Source organism: Castanea sativa, chromosome 11 (assembly GCF_040712315.1).
Source record: "Castanea sativa cultivar Marrone di Chiusa Pesio chromosome 11, ASM4071231v1".
Lineage (NCBI taxonomy): Eukaryota > Viridiplantae > Streptophyta > Magnoliopsida > Fagales > Fagaceae > Castanea > Castanea sativa.
Genome location: NC_134023.1, coordinates 50,835,538 through 50,859,538, shown reverse-complemented (window position 1 = coordinate 50,859,538; position 24,001 = coordinate 50,835,538). Strand labels below are relative to the sequence as shown.

The following is a 24,001-nucleotide window of genomic DNA, read 5'->3' as shown; positions in this document are numbered from 1 at the left end:
GCCCCTATTCCTGTCGTGTTTTCTCTCTTCTTTTTACCACTTTCTTTCTTTCTCTCCATTCTTTTTTTACTCTTAGTTTCTTATTGCTCTCTTGTCGTAGGTTGTGTTTCTCACTTGGCTCTTTTCCCTTAGGTGCTTCCTCTCTTGGGTCCCCCTCCCCTTGGTCTCCCTTTCATCCATGGCTACCTCTTTCTTTTATAGTGAGCTAATTCAATGGAATTTCTCCCTTTTACCCCTAGGGCTTCACCAACTATTTTTGGTTTGTTGTGGGCATCTCTTTAGGATTACCCACTAACCCATTGGTCGCCCCGACCACTGTTATTGCTCAGTTTGTTTGCTGTACCACTACTCATTTCATAACAAAATTTCCTTTTATTTGTTCTTGCTGTATACCTCTACCTAGCTCTATGGCATGCGTCAGATGGTCCCAACCATCTATTACTTCTTTTGGGTAAGATACCATCCCAGCAAGGCATATTTCCAAAAAAAGTTATGGTAGGACCAAATATAGACCCCTTTTTCCCCCCATCACCAAACCACACCCTCTGCATCCCCTTGACCTTGGGCCCACTTCCTTTGTATTGGCCGGGTACAGGTTGGTGGGGCTCTGGCCCTTCTATGCTTGTTCCATTGTGTTATGTTTTTGTCTCCTTTCGTTCCCACGTAGTTTTTGCAGTAGCAGATTAGTTTTGTTTTGTTCTGTTGCGTGTTTTTTTTTTGTTTTTATTTCTTCATGCATTTCCTACTGCATTTTTCATTTCCTTTGGTTTGACTTTTCTTTCCTTCACATGTTTCCTGCTGCTGACACTTCTTGCTGTTCCTTGTTTCTTTTCATTGTGCTTCTTCATATCAGCTTTCATGCCTATCTTTTTTATACAAAAGGATTTGGGCCTTTGTGGGCTAAATAATGTTGATTGGATTAAAATGGTCTTGGGCCCAATTTATCCTCATCTACCGAAACCATTTTGCTGAAGAACTATATTCTGCGGTAGATCTGTATTCTGCTGTAGAACGCTTTCCTTTGCATTTCTTTTTTTGGACCTTTCTTGCTCTTCGGTCTTCTTGGTAGGTCTTTGGGCCTTGCTTTTCATTGGGCTTTCCTCTATATGGGTTTTTTAAGTACGGATTCAAAAAATGGGCATCAACATTCAACCCCCTGAGCATATGAATTGCTCCTGCAATTCATATGCGAAAACTTATGAAGTTTTCTTTTGTGGGTTGTTTCACAACTCACATGCGAATGCTTCTCTTCCTTTCTTTGCGGGCTTGTTGCTTCAATATTTACTCTCCTTAGGCAAATTGTTCTCTTTATTTCTACAAATTTATAATCCTCCAAGAGTAGCCAAAAATTTTTTGTTCACGAGGGTAGTGGTTTTGTTGCTATCACCCCAAAACAAGTTTGCTGAAAACTTTGCCTCTTTTTAACTCAATTGTTTCTGCTGATTGCCTGCATGTTATTATTTGACTTGTGCCTGTTGGGCCTCTTTTGGGCCTGTTGCATGCTTTCCTTCTGCTACACTCTAGTAGCCCAGTACTATCATTGGGCTTGTACTCATGTTGTTTTGGGCTTCCCTAACCCATTTCATCGCTTTCGGACTCCTTTGTCTGATTTTATTCTTTTGGGCATCCTCGGCTCGTTTCATCGCTTTTGGGCTCCTTCGTCCCATTCGGGCTCCTTCGTCCCATTCGGGCTCCTTTGTCCCATTCTATTCTTTTGGGCATCCTTGGCCTATTCCAATTCTTTACTCCCATGGACCTTTGCTAAGTCTTTTGGGCTTCCCCGACCCAAATTACCACATCCTTTACTTTTGGGGTTCATGGGCTTTCCATCAACCCCATACTCACTTAATTCATTACTTCAGGTCTCTTTGGCCCATTCTTGCTTGCTTTCTATTTCTTATAATGGCCCATGCATTTTCTACTTCTTTCTCTAGGCTCCTTTAGGCTCGCTTGCTTTCTTTGAGGCCCATTTGCTATTTTCTAGGCCTGTGATCCATTATTTCTGCCATTCGGGCTTAATGGTTTTCTTCTCAATTTACTAACTCTTTTCTTTCCATATTATTGGGCTTTTTCTTGCTATTGGGCCTCCTTGCCGAAGTGGGCATCAACACTACCTTCATTTTAAGGGATTGTCGATGATGATGATGTGTGCATCCTTCTCTTCTTCATCATTCCTTTGCTTGTTTCTTGGTTTGCTTCTTGGAAATTCCTTGTGATCTTGGACTTCTACAATGGTACTCATTTCTTTGCTTTTGTAGGGATAAATACTCATTTTTATGATTCCGTAGAATATGTAATATATGCACTTATTTCCCTATGTTAATGCACCCCTTACTCTGCTTCTGCTAGAGCAGCATCTATGCTGTAGGAAGTGAAGGTTGTAGCAGATTCTATGGCAGAAAAATTAGGCTTGATTGCTTCAGCTAACTTACTTTCCCCACATATTCCTTAGTATCATCTCGTCATTCTTTCATAAGTGTAGTTGCTTTCTAAGAATGGTCGGAAGACATAGATGTCGTGGAATTCTTCCTTGGTGGGTTTTTCTTCATTATGATGTTCTACATCTCTGTAGAATGCTCAAAATTGGCTTTTTGGATTCTTTGACTCATCTTTCTCTTGCCAACTTTGCGAATAGCGCTTTGTGGAGCGAGGATCCTTCTTACGGTCTTCATTTTTCTTTTCTTTTAGCTACCAAAGGTTGCTTCACTTTTGGCTTCATTCATTCTCTAAAAATAGAAAAAGTGTTGTCTTTTACTACCTTCACATCTAAGCTGACAACTGAAAAGAGTTTCATCAAAATAGCTCTGCCACATCACTTTCTTCAAGTAGAGTTCTTTCACAAGAGAAAAGCTTCCTCTAAGTGTGTCGATCAAAGGGTGGCTTCGCTCCCTTTTCATGTGCCTTCTTCTTCTCTTTGCATTCACGTATTTTCATTTCTTTTGCTTAAAACAAAGCGTAGAGCTAACATTCCAAGCCCTTATCATAGTAGAGTACTCTTCCATTTGTTGATAATGTATTCTTTGTCAGGATGAAGTTTCTGCGAAGAAGGATGTTGGGCCTTGTAGAAAGGAAATTTTCTTTTAGTGATGATGTATTTATGGAGGGCCTCCTCATTCGGAGCTACTACTAACATGGGCAAATGTATTGTTGCAATAATAGAGGATCTTTTAGCCCCCAAGATCATCAATACTCTTGTACCTTTGTTGTTTGCATTGCGGGCTGTTTCTGATTCTACCATAAATTCTAATTCTACCGCAATTAATCTTTCCCAAGAAGTGACTGAGTCTGCCACTCATTTTAAGGCGCCTACAAGTGGTGCCACTACAACTATATATCCAAGAGGAAATGTGGATACTTTCATGAGATATCTTCACTTTCTAAATATTTTCTTTGTCATTCTGCCATAGAAACTATTGATTCCTTCATGTTTGCTTTTTTTTTTTTTTTTCTTCTTTAACATATTCTTCTTGTCATTCTATCACAGCTGCTGTTGGTGAGTATATCACTGCGTTTTTGATGAAAAGGCATAGATGCTGTTGTGAACTAGATCTCTTAACTTTGTTGTATTCTGCGGCAGATCTTATTTCTCCCAATTCTTCTTTCTCATTTTGCTAAGCTTGGCAGTGTCTTTCCAATTCTTGCAGAAGATGGCCTGCCACTAAATGTGTTGCTAGAGAGATGCTTGGACTTCATCATTGATTTCGACATTTTGTTCCTGCTGTGAGTTCCTTTGTCACTCAACTTTTCTACGGGGCACTCTTGAAGCCTTAAAGTCTCATGAAGAGCATTTATTTTCTACTGTAGTGCTTGTTGGTTCACCTTTACATATGTTTCTGTTGGAGTGCTTGTAGGCCTCATCTTTTTGCATCCTTTCTTTGATTCTTTGACAATTGTTGCAACAAGGGTGGTAAAATTTCTTCTCACGGATTCACTGCTGCATACGCTTTGCATTGTGTGAGAACTTTACTCTCCAATTGCTAGTTGATGCTTCTGCAGAAGATAGATGATGTTGTTGCTTTATCATAGACTAGAATGTTACTTGACCATGGTAGCTTGCAACAAATTGAATTGGTGTTGCATTATGTCATATCATGAAGTTTGAAGTTGCTATAGATCAAGTGGCAGATGAATGTATACTTGTTGAGATGCCACAATCAATTCTTATTTCATAGTGGGTAATGTTACTGCTGCATATTGATACTCTAAGCGCTTTGCGGAAGCCTTTCCGAATTTGCTGCAAAATGGGCCTTAGCCCCCAACATGTGAGACAACTGGATGAGTCCTTAACCTTCTATAGAAGGCTTCCTAAATTCTGTTGCAGAATGAGAGAGCCCCCGATATAGAAGAACAAGACTTTAGCTTTCAGTAGAAGGCTTCCCATATTTGTTGCAGAATGAGCTTTAGCCCCTAGCATGTAAGACAACTGGATGAGCTTGATATCACCTTCTCTTGGTGTTGATGCTCCATCATGTGGTTCAGGCATTCTTTGGTAAAAACAAAAATTAGATGCCATGGATATACAAGTTGTCATATTGTAAAAATTCTTCATTGCTAGAGAATTTGAGAAAGATTTACTTCCCAAGCATGCTTTGGCTTCGTTCCACAGCAAGCACAATTGCTTCCCATGTATTTTTTGTTACATATGACTGCGGCTATAGCTCCTTTGCATACTTTTTCCAAAAACTCACAACCATGGTTCCTTTGCTGGTTTGATTGAGTGTAGCCCCTATTATGGGCTTTTGCCAAGAACTCACAACCATGGTTCCTTTGTTGGCCTCTAGCCAAGAATTCATAACCACGACCCTTTTGTTGGCTTTTGCTACTAAGACCCATATTCCTTGGATTTCTTCTTCGCTTGCTTTGAGTATGGGCATATATAGATGGAGCTTGCTACGTCTCTTGCTTCATGGTTGGCTAGTAATAGCCAAGAGCAGAGGCTTCTAAATGTAGAATTTTCCCATGACATACCAACATCTTCGTGGGACAACATGCTTCTTTATTACTGTGGCAAAATGCCCTTACAACAGAACGTCTTTAATAAAAACCACATAATAATTTTCTGCAGCAATAAGATAAGTAACTCTATTCACGGAAGAACGTGTGTAAGCAATTGTTTCTACTATTTCCCTCTTGTAAATAAGCTAAAAGAAGGAGCTTTGAGTTTGTCACTGTTGCAAAGTTCTTCTAGGATGGGACATGGGCATCAATGAGCTTCATGACTTGAAGAGTGCTGATGGAGTTGCATAGTTTGTAGTACAAGTGATTTGATACATTCTTTCTTAGAAATACCATAAAGATCATGATCATTAATGCCACTCTAGGCATAAATCCTCTGAGGTGCTTCAAAGAAAACTTCTCAACTCTTCAAGGTTGTTGAATCGGTTTGCTAGACCCGATAATGGACAAAGAGCAGTTTGCAAGCAGCTTGTAGATTTGGGCTTCTTTATGGAGAGTATGCAATAACTAAGTGGTTGGCTTCATTCCAAGGTCTAGATTTAATTTGGGCACTTCACCACCTTGTCACATGCCTTCAATGTATTCTTTGGTTGAAAGCGGATGTTTCGATATCGTTGAATCGTTTACTTCTCCCTCCTCCCTTCATTGATACTTATATATTTGCTGATGTAGTAGCAAAATGTTGATTCAGAAAAAGTGAACATGAAAGGCTTTGTATGCACCTCTCTTGCTTTGAGAACAAGTCTTAAATTTGTTGAATAAGATCTGGACTCAAATTTCTTGCTGTAGCAGAATCGTCCACTACCCTTTTACACATCTTCACACTGCTGGTGTTCCCATGAATTCTTTATAGGACAATTATCACTTTTGTTGTAGAAGAAAATCATGCTGGATTTGTGATTGCACTTAGAATGTTCAAGAATTCAATAATTTTGTGGTAGGATATTCTGCGAAAACACCTACTAGAATTCAATAAAAAATTCTACTGCTGAATATTTTGCGGCAAAACATTTTGCTGTGGACAGTTTGTTGAGATATCTACACTTTGGCTTCTGAAATTTTCTGCTATAAAATATTATGCAGACGAACATTCTGCACTTTTGAAATTCAGCTGATTCTGCTGTGAACAGTCTACCGAAGGATCTGTACTTTTTGCTACAAAATTTCTACGAAGGGACATTTTGCACTTCTGGAATTTAGCAGATTCTGCTGTGAATAGTCTACCGAAGGATCTGTACCTTCTGCTACAAAATTTATGTGGAGGGACATTTTGCACTTCTAGAAAAGTCTGCTGAAGGATACTTCATGGAGGAAATAGTTATTCTCAACATTATAGTAATGATGAAAATTTTCCTTTATCTGCTATAGCTTCATTTTTTGTTTTAGCTTTTGGTTTTTTGAGGGGAAGTAGAGCTAGAATCACTAGCATGAAAAAAAAAATGATTAAAACCTTGTGAGGAAATGAAGAGATTTTTCTCTTCTCAATGCTGGACTTGAAGGTGGAGATGGAGAGAGTTTAGAAAGCTTCTAGTGTTTCCTTAAAAGCAATGAGAGCAAAAAGTGGTGGAAGTTTTGGTTTTGCATGTTTGAATAAGTGGCTTGCCATATGTCTCACGTGCATGACAAGGAGAACAAGTGGCATTTAAAGGATAGGAACAAATATTGTGAAGGCCTTCTATTGTAGAGTTCTTAGGATATTTCTGTTGTAGAACTCTATGGTGTTGTAGTGATATTTTGCTACCACGTTTTGAGGCAATGCCATTGAACACTCTGCTGCAATATTCTACCAAAGTATTTTGCTCACGATACTGCTCTGTTTTAACGTTGCTGTGTTCTACTACAGATTTCTGCTACAGTGCTGTCTTGCTGTAATGTTGTTGTAATATTCTGCCATAGAATTCTGCTACAATTTTATCCTGCCATAACGTTGCTGCAATATTCTGCTACAGTACTATCCTGCCGTAACGTTGCTACAATATTCTGCCATAGAACTCCGCAACATCGTTTTGCTATAATGTTGTCGTGATACTCCACCATAGAATTCTACTATGGTACTGCTGTGATGTTTTGGATACTTTCCTGAGGATATAGCTTAGACGGTTTAAGAACATTTGCGTCTTGCTTTGGTATGGACTTGGAAACATGTTTGCGGAGGAGAAATATCTCATTCTCCCCATCTTGATCCCAACTCCCTAGTGGAGTCGCCAAAAAATGTCGAGGGTTCTTTTTACGTTTCTTGTACCTTAGACATGCGTTTTGATGTTATTGGATAATTCTTGGTCTAGGCTTTTTCTAAGAAGGAAGTTGGGCTTGGCACTCTGTGGAATGGGCTCCAAAGTACCATTCTGCTGCTGCAATTTTGTGCACAAACGTTGAGTCCAAGTCCAAGAGAAGACACTGCAAAGTGGGCTTATTCCTTATTTCTGCCGTAGAAGGAACTTTTCTCCAATTTCTGCCGCAGGTCTAACTTTTCTGCTGTGCAGTAAAACTGTCTGCGTTGCAATAAAACCATCTGCTATGCAGTAAAGCTTTCTGTTGTGCATTAAAGCCGTCTGCTATGAAGTAAAGCTTTCTGTTGTGCATTAAAGCCGTCTGCTGTAAAGCCATCTGCTGTAAAGCCTTCAACTATGCAATAAAGCTGTCTGCTGTGCATTAAAGCCATCTGTTGTGCAATAAAACTGTCTGTTGTGCATTGAGGCCGTCTGCTGTAAAGCCTTCTGCTATGCAATAAAGCTGTCTACTGTGCATTAAAGCCGTCTGCCATGTAGTAAAGCCTTCTGAAATGTGAATGACTACTCTTCATTTTTTATTGCAGAAATACTTTTTTACTTCCTGCACATAAACAAATTTAAAACCCAAAGAAAATACCAATCAAGCAAATGTTAGCTTACATGGGTTAGTATATTCTCAAATATATACATACACATATTCATAAATATACCTATACGTATTCACATATACCTCTATAAAATATATTCTGCGGAACATGAGAAACAAGTTATATGTATATATATACTTATGGCAAGATAATGAGTCAAAAGTAAAATACGTAATAACAAATAAAGAAGAAATCTTCGGCAGAAAAGATTTAGCTTAACACGGTAAATACAATAAAAAGGTGCTATAGCAGAATAACTAGTATAACAAGTAAAGATACCACAGCAGGATAACTGATGCAGCAGACGTGATGAAAAGTGTGCTACAGCAGAATAACTAAATACATCAGATATAAGTTCTAATGAGTGAAATAAAATATATTTGCGATAAAAAATCAAATAATGAATCTTCCCATAGAATAAGTAACTAAGAAAGAACTCAAACCCCAACTTGAACAACCTTGTCATAGGCTTCTAACATCAAAGTTGTGCATTTTGGAGACTTTAAAGAGTGGTTTGCTAAGAGTGAGGGAAAAGATGGTCTATTGATGCATACCTATATTCCTGCCGTGTTTTCTCTCTTCTTTTTACCACTTTCTTTCTTTCTCTCCGTTCTTTTTTTACTCTTAGTTTCTTACTGCACTCTTGCTATAGGTTTTTTTTTTCTCACTTGGGTCTTTGCCCTTAGGTGCTTCCTCTCTTGGGTCCCCCTCCCCATGGGTCTCCCTTTCATCCAAGATTAACATAAATTCTGGAATGGTCCAGATCATTTCTTATGTTCTAAGATAAGGTTGGTGCACATTTTGATGAAATTATGGCATTTCATTTCATACCAAAATTGCTTTGGAATAAATGAGATACCTGCTCATCTGCAGCAAAGTTGAGAATGCTTTATTCATCTGTGCAAGACAAGATCTTTGGTTGCAATGTCATTCCACTCAAGCATAGTATGAAAATGTCATCTTGATATTCTGTGTGTACCCATTGATCACTGTGTTCCTCAACATGATATCTAACTTGCAATCATCAAATTCTACAATACAATACCTCGTTTAGGTATTTCAAATAAATTATTAACTAAACTAGATATTGATGAGCTAATAATAATAAGATACCAGTGCAACCCAAAATTTAACGTACCTCCAAGTATTGAGAAGAAATTTTAGGTGTTCAGGCGATACTGCAAGAATAATTAACTTGGGTGAGGGTTGGAATTCTTAAAATCATGTTGTACTATTAAATTTTAAAAAAATCATATGTATACATATACATTCAGAGAGAGAGAAATACCAATTATTCTTGCTCCTCCTCCACCTCATAGACAGACCTCCAATCAATCTCAACACGAGGGATGTTGGCAATTTTGAACCACTCTCGACCTTTGCCTTTCTTGCAGTGTTGTTCCAGTAGAGGACACCTATAAATATAAAGTTTCAGAAGTGAAGGAGGCAGACCGTTCTCTGGGAGGTATTCAAGTTTAGGACAATCTTTGATATACAACATTTCAAGAGTAGAGAGGTGTTGAAAGCCCTTGGATAGCAGTACTAAATTTGGAAAATTTATAATACTCAGGCTAGTGAGAGAGATAGGCAGCATCATCATCATCATTGTCTTCCCATCTTCCTCAGCCTCAGGAAATGACTGCAAATTCGAAAACCCACCCATGATGTTGAGATCTCTAAGAGATGTGAGTCTGTGGATCCCCCACTCAAATAATTGCTTACAAATATTAACCCCTGACAACCAAAGTGGTGTAAGATTTGTGGGGTAACCCATTTCTGTGAAGGATATAATGCTTGGACACCAGCATATAACTAGTTCTTGAAGATAGGTGAGCTTGGGCAAGCAGTTAGGCAAGGCCTCAAGTTTCTCACAGTTTTCAATCGAAAGCTTTCTCAGGCTGGTTGGGAGGAGACCTCCATCCAGGAAGGAAACAAGACTAGAACAATCCCATATCTTGATCATATAGAGGTGGCAGAGTCTGTGTAGGCCCTCAGGTAAGGACTTAAGGTTTTCACAATGACAAATTTGGAAGTGTTCAAGAGAGGCATTATTTTGTAACTCTTTGGTTACTGACTCCAGCTCTGGACATTTGTATACAAAAAGGTTTTTCAAGGCAGCAGGAAACTGGTTTTTTGATGACAAGCATTTTAGAGATGAACATTCCCTAATCTCCAAGTGTTCAAGAAGTGACTCATTACTACTATAATTGCCATAAAGATTTCCCTCATTCCTCGCTAAAGAAGAAGAAGAGGAAGAGGAAGAGGCTTCCTCCTCATTTAGCACAACTTGCAAATTCTCACAATTTTTAATGTCTAGCCTTCTCAAAGTTGGAGGTAGCTGGCCTCTTGAAATGTAGGTGAGAGAATGGCAGTTATCAATATATGTGATTTCAATACACATACTATTGGACATCGGCAAGGATTTCAGAGCATTGCAATTTTTTATTTTCATTGTCCTTAACGTATATGGTAGACTAATGTTCACAAGTCTTGGGCGTGATCTGATATCTAGCGTTACAAGGGAAATGAGCCTATCTTGCCATAAAGATGTTAGCTCCTCACTACAACAAAATGTAACTACAGTGACGAATTTTAGTGAGAAAAATTTTTTTGTCGCAAAAAAGTACCATATAGCGACGAAATTTATATTTCGCCGCTATTTATAAAAAAAATGGGTGACCTTTAGCGCCGAAATATTGATTTCGTCGCTATAGGGATGCTGAATAAGTGGCGTAGATCAAAAGGTCCGGCGCGAAACCAAAACGGATCTACAGCGACGACTTTGTTCGTCGCTAAAAGTTCTAGTCTTTTGTGAAGAAACAATTTCGTCGCTAAAGGTGCTGGTAATTATGCTTTTAGTGACGAAACATTTTTCGTCACTAAAGGTGACAATTAGCGACGAACTATTTTCGTTGCTGAAAAGAAAAACACAAGATTTGTGTGGAGCAATAGCGACGAAACTAAATTCGTCACTAAAGGCGATGAATAGCGACGAAACACAGATTTCGTCGCTATAGAGGTTGCTGAATTAGGGGTGCCAATTGAAAGTGTAGGCGCGAAATTAAGTGGAGTTACAGCGACGAATATATTTCATCACTAAAAGTTCTAGTTTTTGCGACGAAAAAATTTTGTTGCTAAAGGTGATGCTGTCATGCTTTTAGTGACGAAACCATTTTTGTCGCTGAAGAAGACAATTAGCGAGGAAAAGTGTTCGTCGCTGAAAAAAAACACATGATTTAGCGACGAAAATTTGTGACGAACTTAGAATCGTCGCTAAAGCTAATATATAGTGACGAAATGGAATTCTTGGGAGTGTTTTTTCAATTCATGCAAATGTGAATGAGCATTGTTAATTAGATGTGATGAAAGAGAAATTTATTAGATTTCAATACTTGTAAACTCTATACTTGTGATGTTGGAAATTGGATTTGTGGTGGGTTTTTGTGTTGGAACAAACGGGTGGCTTGCATGGTGTTATAAGGTGGTTTAAATTCATATTAGGAGTGTTTTTTCAATTCTTGCAAATGTGAATGAGTATTGTTAATTAGATGTGATGAATATTATTTTATTAGATTTCAATACTTGTAAACTCTATACTTGTGATGTTGGAAATTGAATTTGTGATGGGTTTTTGTGTTGGAGCAAGCGAGTGGCTTGCATGGTGTGACAAGGTGGTTTAAATTCACATTGGGAGTGTTTTTAGTTTCTTGCAAATGTGAATGGAATTTGTTGATTAGATGTGATGAAAAATACTTTAATTGATTTCAATACTTGTAAACTCTATACTTGTGATGTTGGAAATTGGACTTGTGGTGGGTTTTTGTGTTGGAGCAAGTGGGTGGCTTGCATGGTGTTATAAGGTGGTTTAAATTTATATTGGGAGTGTTTTTTCAATTCTTGCAAATGTGAATGAGTATTGTTAATTAGATGTGATGAATATTACTTTATTAGATTTCAATACTTGTAAACACTCTATACTTGTGATGTTGAAAATTGGATTTGTGGTGGGTTGTTGTGTTGGAGCAAGTGGGTGGCTTGCATGGTGTGATAAGGTGGTTTAAATTCACATTGGGAGTGTTTTTAGTTTCTTGCAAATGTGAATGAAATTTGTTGATTAGATGTGATGAATAATACTTTAATTGATTTCAATACTTGTAAACACTCTATACTTGTGATGTTTGTGATTGGTTTTGTGGTAGGTTGTTGTGTTGGAGCAAGCGGGTGGCTTGCATGGTGTTATAAGGTGGTTTAAACTAATATTGGGAGTGTTTAATTATTAATATAGATTTATGCATTCATGAATGAGATAGAATTTTATCTAAGTAGCTTATAGAGTTAGATGTTAGAATACATTATGAATGGGTTGTCCTTATTTTACTAAAGTAGCATTCACTTTGCAATTGTAGTCGAACATGGATAAAAGTTGGATGACAATTGGTAAGACACCGGATGGCAGATTAAGTCGTCCATATATTGAAGGGGTCAATGCATTTCTTAATTTTGCAAGAGCGGTTGTGGACTGTAGTGGTAATATTCCGTGCCCGTGTATTCACTGTGTGAATTGCTATCGACAATCTCTTCAAACTGTGCGTATACATTTACTTCATCGTGGGATTATGCAATCTTACATTAATTGGTATAATCATGGAGAACCACATGTATTAAACGAGAACATTCATGATAATGAAATGTCGGATGGTGATCATATGGATGGTATCGATGCCTTGGTAGGTGACCGAATTAGAGGGGAACTAAGAAATGCAACCGAAGATAAGGAAGTGTGTAATTTTGACAAACTTGAGGAAGATGCAAAGCGTGAGTTGTATCAGGGTTGCACTGATTATAGTATCTTGAAGTTTGTTATTGAGATGTTGAATGTAAAGGTAATGACCAACTTGAGTAATAAGGGACTTGATATGATGCTAGAATTGTTGACAAAAGTTTTACCGAAAGGTAACTTGGTTCCAAGGTCAACTTATGAAGCAAAGAAGATATTACGTGACTTGGGCATGTCATACGAGCATATAGATGCATGCAAAAATGATTGTGCACTATTTTGGAAGGAAAATGAAAACCTTGATAAATGTTCGGTGTGTGAGGCACCTAGGTACAAGGATACACGTGCCTAAGGTAAGAAGATTCCTCATAAGGTATTGCGTTACTTCCCGTTGACCCCGAGACTGAGGAAGTTGTACATGTCAGGCCAAAGAGCTAAGGACATGAGATGGTATATAGACAAACACGTAGACGATGGGATAATGAGGCATCCGGCTGATAGTGAGGAGTGGAAGGAGTTTGATTTGCAACATCCTGATTTTGCCCTCAAACCTCGCAATGTAAGGTTGGGGTTGGCTACAGATGGATTTAACCCTTTTGGGAATATGAACAACAACTATAGTATGTGGCCTATCATACTTATCCCCTATAACCTATCACCTTGGTTGGTTATGAAGGAGCCATATTTTATGTTGTCATTGCTTATTCCTGGTCCTCATCAACCGGGAAATGAGATTGATATTTACTTGAAACCATTGGTTGATGAGTTGAAGGAGTTATGGGAAGAAGGTGTAGAAACTTATGATGCTTATAGAAAAGAGCATTTTCAGATGCGTGCAACTTTGTTGTGGACAATACATGACTATCTTGGATTTGGTAATGTGTCTAGGTGGAGGACAAAGGGTTATCATTCTTGTTACACTTGTAACGATGAACCATATTCAGAAGCTTTGGAAAGTAAAATTGGATTCATTAACCATCGAGCTTATTTGCCTATGGAACATCATTGGAGACATAGTCGGTTGCATAATGGTTTATCTGAGAAATGGAAGAGATCTTTAGAGTTACAAGTGGGAAAGATACAAGAACAGATAGATAGCATGCCAAATATAATTTTAGGAAAACATCCAAGTAACAAGAAGAGACAACTCATTGGGGAGCCAAATTGGTCAAAGGTAAGTATTTTGTACAAGTTTCCATATTGGAAAGATAAGAAGCTTAAGCACAACATTGATGTCATGCATGTGGAGAAGAACATTAGTAAGAGTACTTATGGTACTTTGTTGGGCATTGAGGGGAAAAACAAGGACACCGACAAGGCACGAATAGACTTGAAAAATATGAGCTTTAGGTACACGTTGCATTTGAAACAACATCCTGATGGATCCTATGACAAGCCTCGGGCTTTCTTTTCATTAAGCCCAAATGAAAGGGATGGTTTCTATGACTTTTTGAAATCAGTCAAGTATCCGGATGGTTATGCAATCAACATATCAAGGTCAGTGAATGCAAAAAATGGTAGATTATCTGGTTTGAAAAGCCACAATTGTCATGTGCTACTACAACAAATTCTTCCAATTGGGTTGCGAGGATTCGAACATAAAGACATTAGTCTTGTATTGTTTGAGTTAGGCAGCTTCTTCCAAGACTTATGCTCAAGGACCCTAAAGCGAAGTGAATTGGAGAAACTAGAAGAACGTATAATTCTTATACTATGCAAACTTGAGAGGTTCTTTTCTCCAACATTCTTTGATGTTATGGTCCACCTTGCTGTTCACTTGCCTCGAGAAGCAATTCTAGGAGGCCCAGTACAATATCGGTGGATGTACCTAATTGAAAGGTAATTAGATCATTTGATACATCTATCAATTACATTTTTCCCATGTGGTATAAAATCACATAATGTGTGTATTTTTTTCTCGTAGGTACCTTGAAAAATTGAAAAGATACGTTTCTAACTGAGCTCGACCAGAAGGTTCGATTGCAGAGGCTTACATTCTCAAAAAATGTATTAATAATTGGTCTTTGTATATTGATGGGATCGAAACTGTGCATAATCGAAGAGAAAGAAATGAAGATTTTGGTGAATCTAGTGAAGGATTGGTAGTTTTTTCACAAACTGCCCGACCTACAGGTGGTAGGCGGAATGATGGCAACTTGTCTCATGCATTGCTTGATACTGCTCATTGGTACTTGTTGTACAATAGTCCTGAGTTAGAGCCTTATTTAAAGTATGTGATTTCATATGCATGTATTGTTTGATTAAGTTTTGAATATTATCTGCAATGCTTAGCTGAAAATAAATCACCTTATTTTTAATAGTGAACACAAAAGCACATTGCATAATCCTACTAGTGAAGCCATAACTCAAATCCAACGACAAGAGTTTCCCAAGTGGTTCAGAGAACATGTAAGACATTTGAAACTTAATCACACAAATAGAAATGAAACATTTAAATAGTTTCATCATTGCTTATTATTAATTAATATCACTTGTTGTATATCATTATAGATGAATAGATTGAAAGTTAGCGAGTCACCAGAAGCAACTAAATAGTTATGTTCATTAGAAAATGGTCCTAAGCCGCATGTGAAGGAGTACACAGTTTGTATGGTCAATGATGTAAAGTTTCATACAAGGGACCTAGACAATCGTCGTGTAACCCAAAACAGTGGTGTATGTACCGAAGGGGACCATGAAGGAGAAATGCACGACTTCTATGGTCATGTGTACAAAATTTGGGAATTGGAGTATGTGTTTCGCCATAAAGTTGTTTTGTTCTAGTGTGAATGGTACAATACCGGTACCAATGGTCGAAAGAGAATGATAAGAACTGATGCACACTGCATAAGCATTGATGTTACAAGTTAGTGGTATGAAAATGACCTTTTTATACTTCCTAGTCAAGCGAGACAAGTTTTCTACCTTCAAGATACCAAATTGGGTGAACTTTGGAAAATTGTGCAATCCATCCAACATAGGGGAGTGTTTGATGTTCCAAAAGTCGGGGGTGGAGAATCCAATGATAATACAAAAGATAGTGACGCATTTCAACAAGAAACGATTGTTGATGTTGTCTCTATCAATGTTGAGGACAATATTATTGAGTATGGGTGATGTTGAAACTGAGGTTGCTCTTGAAGGTGGAACTTCAGGAGATGCTAATCAAAATGAAGTGCATGACATACTTGATGTTGATCTTGATATGGATTATGATATGTAGAGTTCATAATAATTGTCTTAAATGTTGTGTGTTTGTCTTACAATTTTATGCTTGTCTAAGTAGCAATTGTTTTAAAGTTTTGTACTTATCTTGAACTTGATATGGATATTGATGTGGCCATTTTTTGTGTTGAGGTTTTAGCAATTATGTTCAAACTTAGCACTTGTGAATTGCTTGATATGGATAATAGTATGGACTATGATATGTAAAGTTAGTAGTAATTGTTATTGAGATGTTTTGTACTTATCTTGAACTTGATATGAATATTGATGTGGTCTGTACTTATCTTGAACTTGATATGGATATTGATGTGGTCATTTGTTGTGTTGAGTTAGTAGCAATTGTATTCAAATTTTGCACTTGTGAATTGCTTGATATGGATAATAGTGTAGACTATGATGTTAAGTTAGTAGCAATTGTACTTATCTTTCATGTCAATACATAGTTTCAAAAAATGCCCAAAGAGGCCAAATACGCTCATAATATACCAAGGTATGAGATGGCAAGATAGAATGAGGCAAAACCAAGAGAGAATTGATGCTTTGGGATTGAAGCACATCTCAACTTCTCTAAAGGATTCTGCTCAGTCCAATTGTGCAAAAGGGAAAAGAAGTAGAACTAGTGTTATGGTAGATGATGATTATGTACCACCTATTGGTGACGATAACAATGATGATGAGTCATCTAATTCTATAATCCATAAGGTACAATAGATGTTCCACAGGGTACAATAGATGATAATAATTTTGTTCCATTATTTGTAATGACTTTGTTGTTTCATTAAATGTATGTTTGTTAGTTACAGATGGCACCAGGACGGCTTACACGCTCGCGAGGTGAGGCATCTATTCTGGTGGTCCAATCTACGGTTCAATCTACGGAAACACCTCCTGAGGCAAATCCTCTTGCCCAAAGTTCTTCTAGTGCAGAGGCACAGGCTACCGATGCATTAACTAGCACGACTGGTAATTACATAGAGATTATACTTCACTTAATTTACTATTGAGATTATACTTCACTTAATTTAACATTGATAATGTTTAAATAGGATCGGCTAGCAGAAATACCCGTGGAACAACACGAGGTATAGCAGAAATACCAGTGGAACAATACGAGGTATAGCAGTACGGGCACTTGTTGAAAAAAGTGGTAAGCTGCCAGTACGTATAGCTGCAGAGTACGATGCTCCTATTGGGAAGAATACGTGCAAGCTTGTCAATCAAATTCGCGTACAAGTGCGAAGTAATTTGTCTAATTACAATGTGAAAAATTGGAAAAGTGTTGATGTTACTACTAGAGATGTGGTGCTTCAAAATATAGCGGTAAATTTACATTGATAACATCTAACTTGTTTTTGTTTTCATTAAGCATATTAAATTTATATAATAATATTTTTATAATGCATATACACTTCATTTTACAGGATCAGTTTGAGCTACACGGAGATTCCAACTTGGTAACAAAAGTATTAAATACAAAATGTGGAAGATTATTGAGTTGCAACTTCAACAAGTTGCATCAAACTTATAAAAAGCTTGTAGAATCTCATGGTGCTGAATATGCAAGAAGCCACCCGCCAAAGAATGCCACACTTGAGCAGTGGACTGGACTCATTGATGGGAAATGGACTAATAAGGATTGGCTGGTAAATTATTTATGCGTATATTTTTATTATCCAATGTTTACTATATTATGTTGTCAAATGATTAACTTAATACTTAGATGAAGTAAATGTATACTGTTTTATTCATGATTTAATAAGTATCTTGAATGTTCTGTATTAGGAAAAATCAAGAAAGAACTCTGAAAATAGGAAGAAAACTTTAGGCAAACATAGATGTGGGACAAAGGCACTTGCTGTTAGGGTTGATGAGGAGGTGAATGTTTTTTCATTTTCTTAAACCTCAATATATTACATGTTGTGATTAATTAACTATATCTATCTAACCCTCGAATGTTAATTAATCAAACAAATAATAATGGCGGTCAAGTTCCTGAATTGGCAAAAATCTTCAAAGATGTTCATTTCAATCCAAATACAAATATGTGGATACACCATAAGGATGAAGTGACATATGTATGTGTAGCATTCCATCCCTATCATTCCATTTCTATCATGTTTGTAAAGCTATAACATATGTAGTATTAATGTTGTAATTGTTTGTTTCTTTCTCTCTTTCAAATGATAGGAAACTATTCTCAAAGTGCAAGAGGATCATTGTCAAGATTCTAATGCAATTCCCCTTACACAAGAGGAGATTTCAAATTTGGTTTTTAAGAAGAAGTCCGGTATTGTAAAAGGACTTGGCATGAGACCTTCTTCTTCTCTAGTAACCACCGCTTCATCTAGTTCCTCGGTGGAGTATATCCAACGGTTAGAAAATGAGATGATTGAGCTCAAAGAGGCAAGAGCTAGGGACCAAGAGGAGCGAGTTAGGGAGCGAGCTAGGGAGCAAGAGGCACGAGCTAAGGAGCAAGAGGCACGAGCTAAGCAAGAAGAGGTCCAACAGAATATTCTTAACTTTTTGAGGAGCAAGGGTTATGATGATGCTCTTACCTATGGGGGTGGTTCATCTTCAAGTTAAAACACTTATTGGTTAGTAATTTATATTACATTTGAAAATCTATATTTGCTTTCTACAACTTATAAATTAGGAGTTGTGATTTTAATTCATTGGTGTGGCTACTCTTAATGCATTGTTAGAAATGTTTCTTATAATATAATTAATATTTTTACTTTATGATTTTAATGTAGTATTGTTTTTATATTTGTGCAGATTTCTTATTGGTGGCTTTTAGGAGATTTACTTTTGGCATTACTTGAAGACATATGAGGACATCTTTCATTAGTTCTAATTATATTATGCTACACTTTTTGTATTGTTATAAAACATCTTGAGTTATTGTATGTATTGCAAACTTTTATTGTATGGAAGTTGTTTGAATTGGATGCTTCTTTTATTTTTTTACTTGTGGAATGTATAGATCTATTTTTATAAATGTGTTATTCGAATTTGAGGTTTTAATAATGTAATGACAGGTTATAGGTTAATATCAAAGCTATGAAAAAAAATAAAAACAGAAAATAAGTTTTAGTGACAAATTTTTTCGTCACAAATATTGCAACAAAAAATTGTTTTAGTGACGAAATATTTCGTCGCTAAATGTAGAAAAATTTTGTAAGAAATGGTTTTAGTGACGAAAATTTTCGTCACTATATGTGCTTAGGTTTTCTTAAAAATAGTTTTAGTGACGAATTTTTTCGTCGCTATATGTACCCGAAAATAGTTTTACTGATGAAATTGTTCGTCACTAAATATGATTTAATAAACTGAAGTGTTTTTAGTGACGAAATATTTTTGTCACTGAATAGTGCTTTTAGCGAGGAAAACATTTAGCGATCAAATATTTTCGTCGCTAAAAGTTTTTTCTTTTTAAAACAAATCGGACTTTTAGTGATGAAAATTTTCATCGCTAGGACTTCTAGCGACGAGGTTTCAGCGACGAAATGAGTTTTGTCACTAAAAGTCCGATTTCGTCGCTAAAGGTTCTTAGTGACGAAAAACTGGACTTTTAGTGATGAATTTTTTCCTCGCTAAAAATACATTTTGTTGTAGTGCCTTGCAATCATCTATCGCCACATATTCTACCTTTGTTGATCCTTGCATGAATTCCTCTGTCAAACTTGTCAAATCTGAAATAGAAAGAACCATGGACTTCAGTCAGCTTAGCTCAATGGGACTTTTACTTATCACCTCTTTGCATCCGACAATTTCTACCTCATGAAGCATTGGAAGGTTTGGAATCGAAACAACCAACTGCTCACATTTATGAATAGAAATTTTTTCCAATGATGGGAGATGGTGGGGCAATTTTCCTTGCAATTTAGGGCATTTAATGATAGAAAGTTCATGCAAGTAATGGAATTCTTCATACTTAACACCACAAGGACTCCAGTCTTGCCATTCTTGCATATCCTCAAAGCGAAGTCTAACTAAAGATCTAAAAGGATTAAAGAAACCATCCCCATAAAACTCAGAACCAACACTTCTCACCCCAGTCATTCCTATAATGACAAGATCCTTTAGAGAGGGTAATTGTCCAATCGCAGGCAAGGATGTGCATTTTTCACAACTACTCAACTTAAGGAGCACCAATTTAGAAAATAAAGGATCTCCTAACCAAGTAGGAAATCTTGCACCAACATACCTGTTAATGGAAAGTTCTTTTACTGTTATTGGAGGTTGTAACATGTCAAGAGCATCTATTGCAACTCTTGCATCTAGTAAATCATTAAGCACGGACCCCCATTTCATAACCAAAACATCTAAGTTCTTACCATTTAAATCATCCTTTCTAGCATCCTCAACATTAAGCACATTCTCTAAGCCTGAAATGCAAAGTGTTTTGCGAAGAAACTTCAAGTTCATCAAGTCTCCTACCTTAGATCCGGTATCTTTTCCCACGACATATTCAGGTAGTGTTTGTAGGCTTTTTAAATTTTTTAGTCCCACTAGCATCTCTTTGATTAAATAAGCATCTGTAGTATCAAGATGTTGAAGATTGACTAGATTCCCAATTTTCTTCGGTAACCTTGTAAGTTTGAAACAACGTCTCAATATCAACGTTTGCAAATTGTATAAAGAACTTATTGATTCTGGTAAACTTGTAATCAAAGTACCAGAAAGATTGAGGTATCTTAAATGTTTCAAATCACCAATAGAAGTAGAGAGCTCAACAATTTGATATCCACTTAAAGATAATACCCTTAAACATTTCAATTGTGGCAACATATGATAAGAAACATGATTTGTTAAGTAGCAAACTTTCCTTTCTGGTGGCGGTAGGAAGGTCCGTAATGACATGCCTTTGTGGAAGTCTTCAAATCTTTTGATGCCATCACAAAAGCAAGGAATATAAGAGAAATAGTGTACCTTTGTGGGAATCTTGGATTGATTATTAGCATTCAATTTGTCATCCAACCTATAACATATGTCTCCTACAGCCCATTGAGCTAGATCATTGACTAGGTCATGCATGACAAAACGTGATGCATGATTGCTTGATTGTTGGAAAAATGATCTTCCAAGTAGATCAAGAAAATACTCACTACCAAGATCTTCCATTTGCTTGTTTCCTTTTGTTTCTTGAAGTAAACCTTCTGCCATCCATAACAAGACTAGTTCTTTCTCTTCGAATTCATAGGCCTTCGGGAATATTGAGCAATAGGCAAAACACCTCTTTAATTGTGAAGGGGGATATTGATAACTCAATCTAAGAGTTGGAATAAGAGCACTTTTCTCCTCTGGTATATCTCGGATGTTGCTATATAGCACATTTTTCCATTGATCATGGTTGTGCTTAGTGCGTAAATGGCCTCCGAGTTCTTTTGCTACCAAAGGCAATCCCTTACACATCTCTATAATTTTTTGGCCAATTTCTTGAAGTTCCAAATGTTCACTAAAATCTGTTGCCCCCAATGCGTGTTGGGTAAATATATGCAAACAAGCATTTGGTGACAACTCCTTCAACTTGTAACTTGGAGTAGTGCCCATTAATGATGAAACACCATCATTTCGAGTTGTGACAACAACCATACTTCCTAAAGCCCTAAATTCAAATGGACGTTGTAAGACAGTCCAATTATTGTAATTTTCATTCCAAACATTGTCCAAAATGAATAAAAACTTCTTGCCAAATAGTATGTTCTTCAGTTTGACTTGAAGTAAATCTAAATCATTAACATCATAGGGCTCAGAAGTGACAGATAGAGTCCGTTTGGATAGAACTTATTGCTGAAAACTGAAAACTGAAAACTGAAAACTGAAAACACTGTACAAAAATAATTTTTTAATGTGTAAAAATTACTGTTCATCCCAAAAAGTACTGTTCATTGGCCTAAAATTACTGTTCATGGCCAATGAACAGTGACATATGCGCGTGGAAAAAAAAAAAAACGGCCTGGACGTGGACGTGTTGTGCTATCCAAACGCATTCATAGTATAATTGCTTTTGTCACCCTTACAATGTCAAAATCATCAGAAACATAAATCCATGCTTTCATATCAAAATGACGATTCACATCATGGTCGTTGTAAACTAGTTGAGCAAGAGTTGTCTTACCCATTCCCCCCATAGCAAGTATGGGAATCACAGAGAGCTGAGTGTCACCTGATCCAGCACCCAGCAACAAGTTGACTATAGCCTTTTTATCTTCATCTCTGCCATAAACGTGACCTTCATTTACAAGAGAAGTTGTGGGTAGTCTTGCTGTTTTAGTTCTTCCTCCATCATAGTATCTCAATTCCAGATAATTCTTTTGTGTCACACTTTCTTGCAATCTTGTATTAATCTCTTTAATCTTGGACCGCATGTTATTATTGAACATAACAGAAGTTGGATTGAAATAACACATGCAGGGATGAGCATGGGTTCCTTACTTGTGCTGTGTTCTGCATTCAACTTATGTTGCAAAGCTTCGGTTGCAAACTTGTACAAGATGTTCATCAAAAGCTAAGTCCCTGAGTTCATCCAACAAAATCTTCACGGCTCGGCTTGTCATCTGCTTCTCTTCTGCATCATCTAGAACTGCACGGATTTTCAGTAACATTGTCTTCCACTTCTTGAGGTCAGCTTGCACTTGATCTTGGTTCAAGAACTCCAACAATTCCGGGGAGGTTAACTTGCTGAACAGGACCTGAAAGAAACCGGATAGAGCAGCCTCTCCAATAAGTGACATGGTTTTGCTTGTAAGGAAATATAGAAAAGTAACCAAAGAGACACAGAAAATGAGTTTGAAGTGAAGAGTTTTACTTAATTTGTTCTAGGAAAGTTCAAAAAGTCTACATTGTTTCTTGTTTTTCTGATTTTTTCTTAGGCTTACCCCAACATGTGGTCTGGTTGCATGCGACTTTTCTACTATGCAGTTCAAAGTCATCTGCTGAAGACTTTTGGAAGGTAACGAGAAATTAATGAGCTTGAGTGAGGTAGGTAGCATGTGAAGAGATTAAAGAAGTGAATACGTTTGTTTTGATTGGAAAGAAATATTTCTATAAAATATCACAATCTATACCACACAATTTGTCGGAGCTATATATATTCTACACTAAAACGTAAAACTAACTTTTTAACTTTTTCCAGATTTCATTTTAGTCTTCTAACTTTACTTTCATTTATTTCAATCCTTTAAATTTGAGATTTATTCAATTAAGGCATTTTCGTTAACTTTTGTTAATTTTTTTAAAAAAATCTAGAAAATATTTTTCAATCATTAATTGAATTTTTTTAATTTAAAAAATTTGAAGAAAAATTTATAAAATTGAAAAATTAATCACAACATATAACAAAAGTTGATGGAAAAGTCTTAATTGAATAAACTTGAAAGTTAGAGGACTGAAATGAAAAAAAAAAAAAAGTAAAATTAGAAAACTGAAATGAAATCTGAAGAAAATTAGAAGGTTAGTTTTGCATTTTATCCTATATTTTATGTGCTAGTAATAGATTGTCTATCATTTTCACGTGAACCTATAACTTTTTCTCTACATATCAAAATTTACCACTTCAGAATTGTAATAATATTGTGGTATAAAAGATTGTTGTCCTATATTTTCTCTATTTTGGTATCATTAAATATAGGTATACAATTTCGCGCGCGTGCGTATGTTTAGAGATACAGAGAGAGAGAGAGAGGCTATTTTGAGCACTCCACCACAAAATTGGGCCAAAAAACCCATTCCTTTATAAGCCCAAGAATATCATTCTCTATCTCACTTCATTCCAATGTTGGCCGAACCCAACGTCAATATGTTGCTTCAGTGAAATTTTTCACGACATTGTTGCAGTGAATGAATTTTTCTTCTCTGGTCTTTTCCAGCAGAAGGTAAACTTATAAGATGGGTGTTATCTATGTATTTGTTTTTTGGATGAATAACATCATGAGTTGTATGAACATATTCTTTAGTATATATTTTTTACCAATAAAAAAAAAAAACAATTTTAGATTGATATTCAGTTTCTCATGAATTAACATTTATACGCAAAAATATGTGAAGCTCTATATATGTACTTGGAATTACTTGACTGCCTCTTTTTGGTTCTTGCATGCTGGGATTCTTTCATAGTATAGCATAGCAGTTTTGTTAAAGTTTGAGAATTTTAGATTTGACTA

The 24,001-nt window shown here is 36.6% G+C and overlaps 1 long non-coding RNA gene and 1 pseudogene across 1 annotated transcript; one reads left to right on the top strand and one right to left on the bottom strand.

Moving 5' to 3' along the window:
* Nucleotides 1-9,125: 9,125 nt before the first annotated feature.
* On the bottom strand, nucleotides 9,126-22,573 carry LOC142614501 (putative disease resistance RPP13-like protein 1; annotated as a pseudogene).
* Nucleotides 18,254-18,782, top strand: LOC142614504 (uncharacterized). The gene is made up of 2 exons (XR_012840464.1): nucleotides 18,254-18,430; nucleotides 18,612-18,782. It is a non-coding gene; the product is annotated as an uncharacterized LOC142614504 (long non-coding RNA).
* Nucleotides 22,574-24,001: the final 1,428 nt, after the last annotated feature.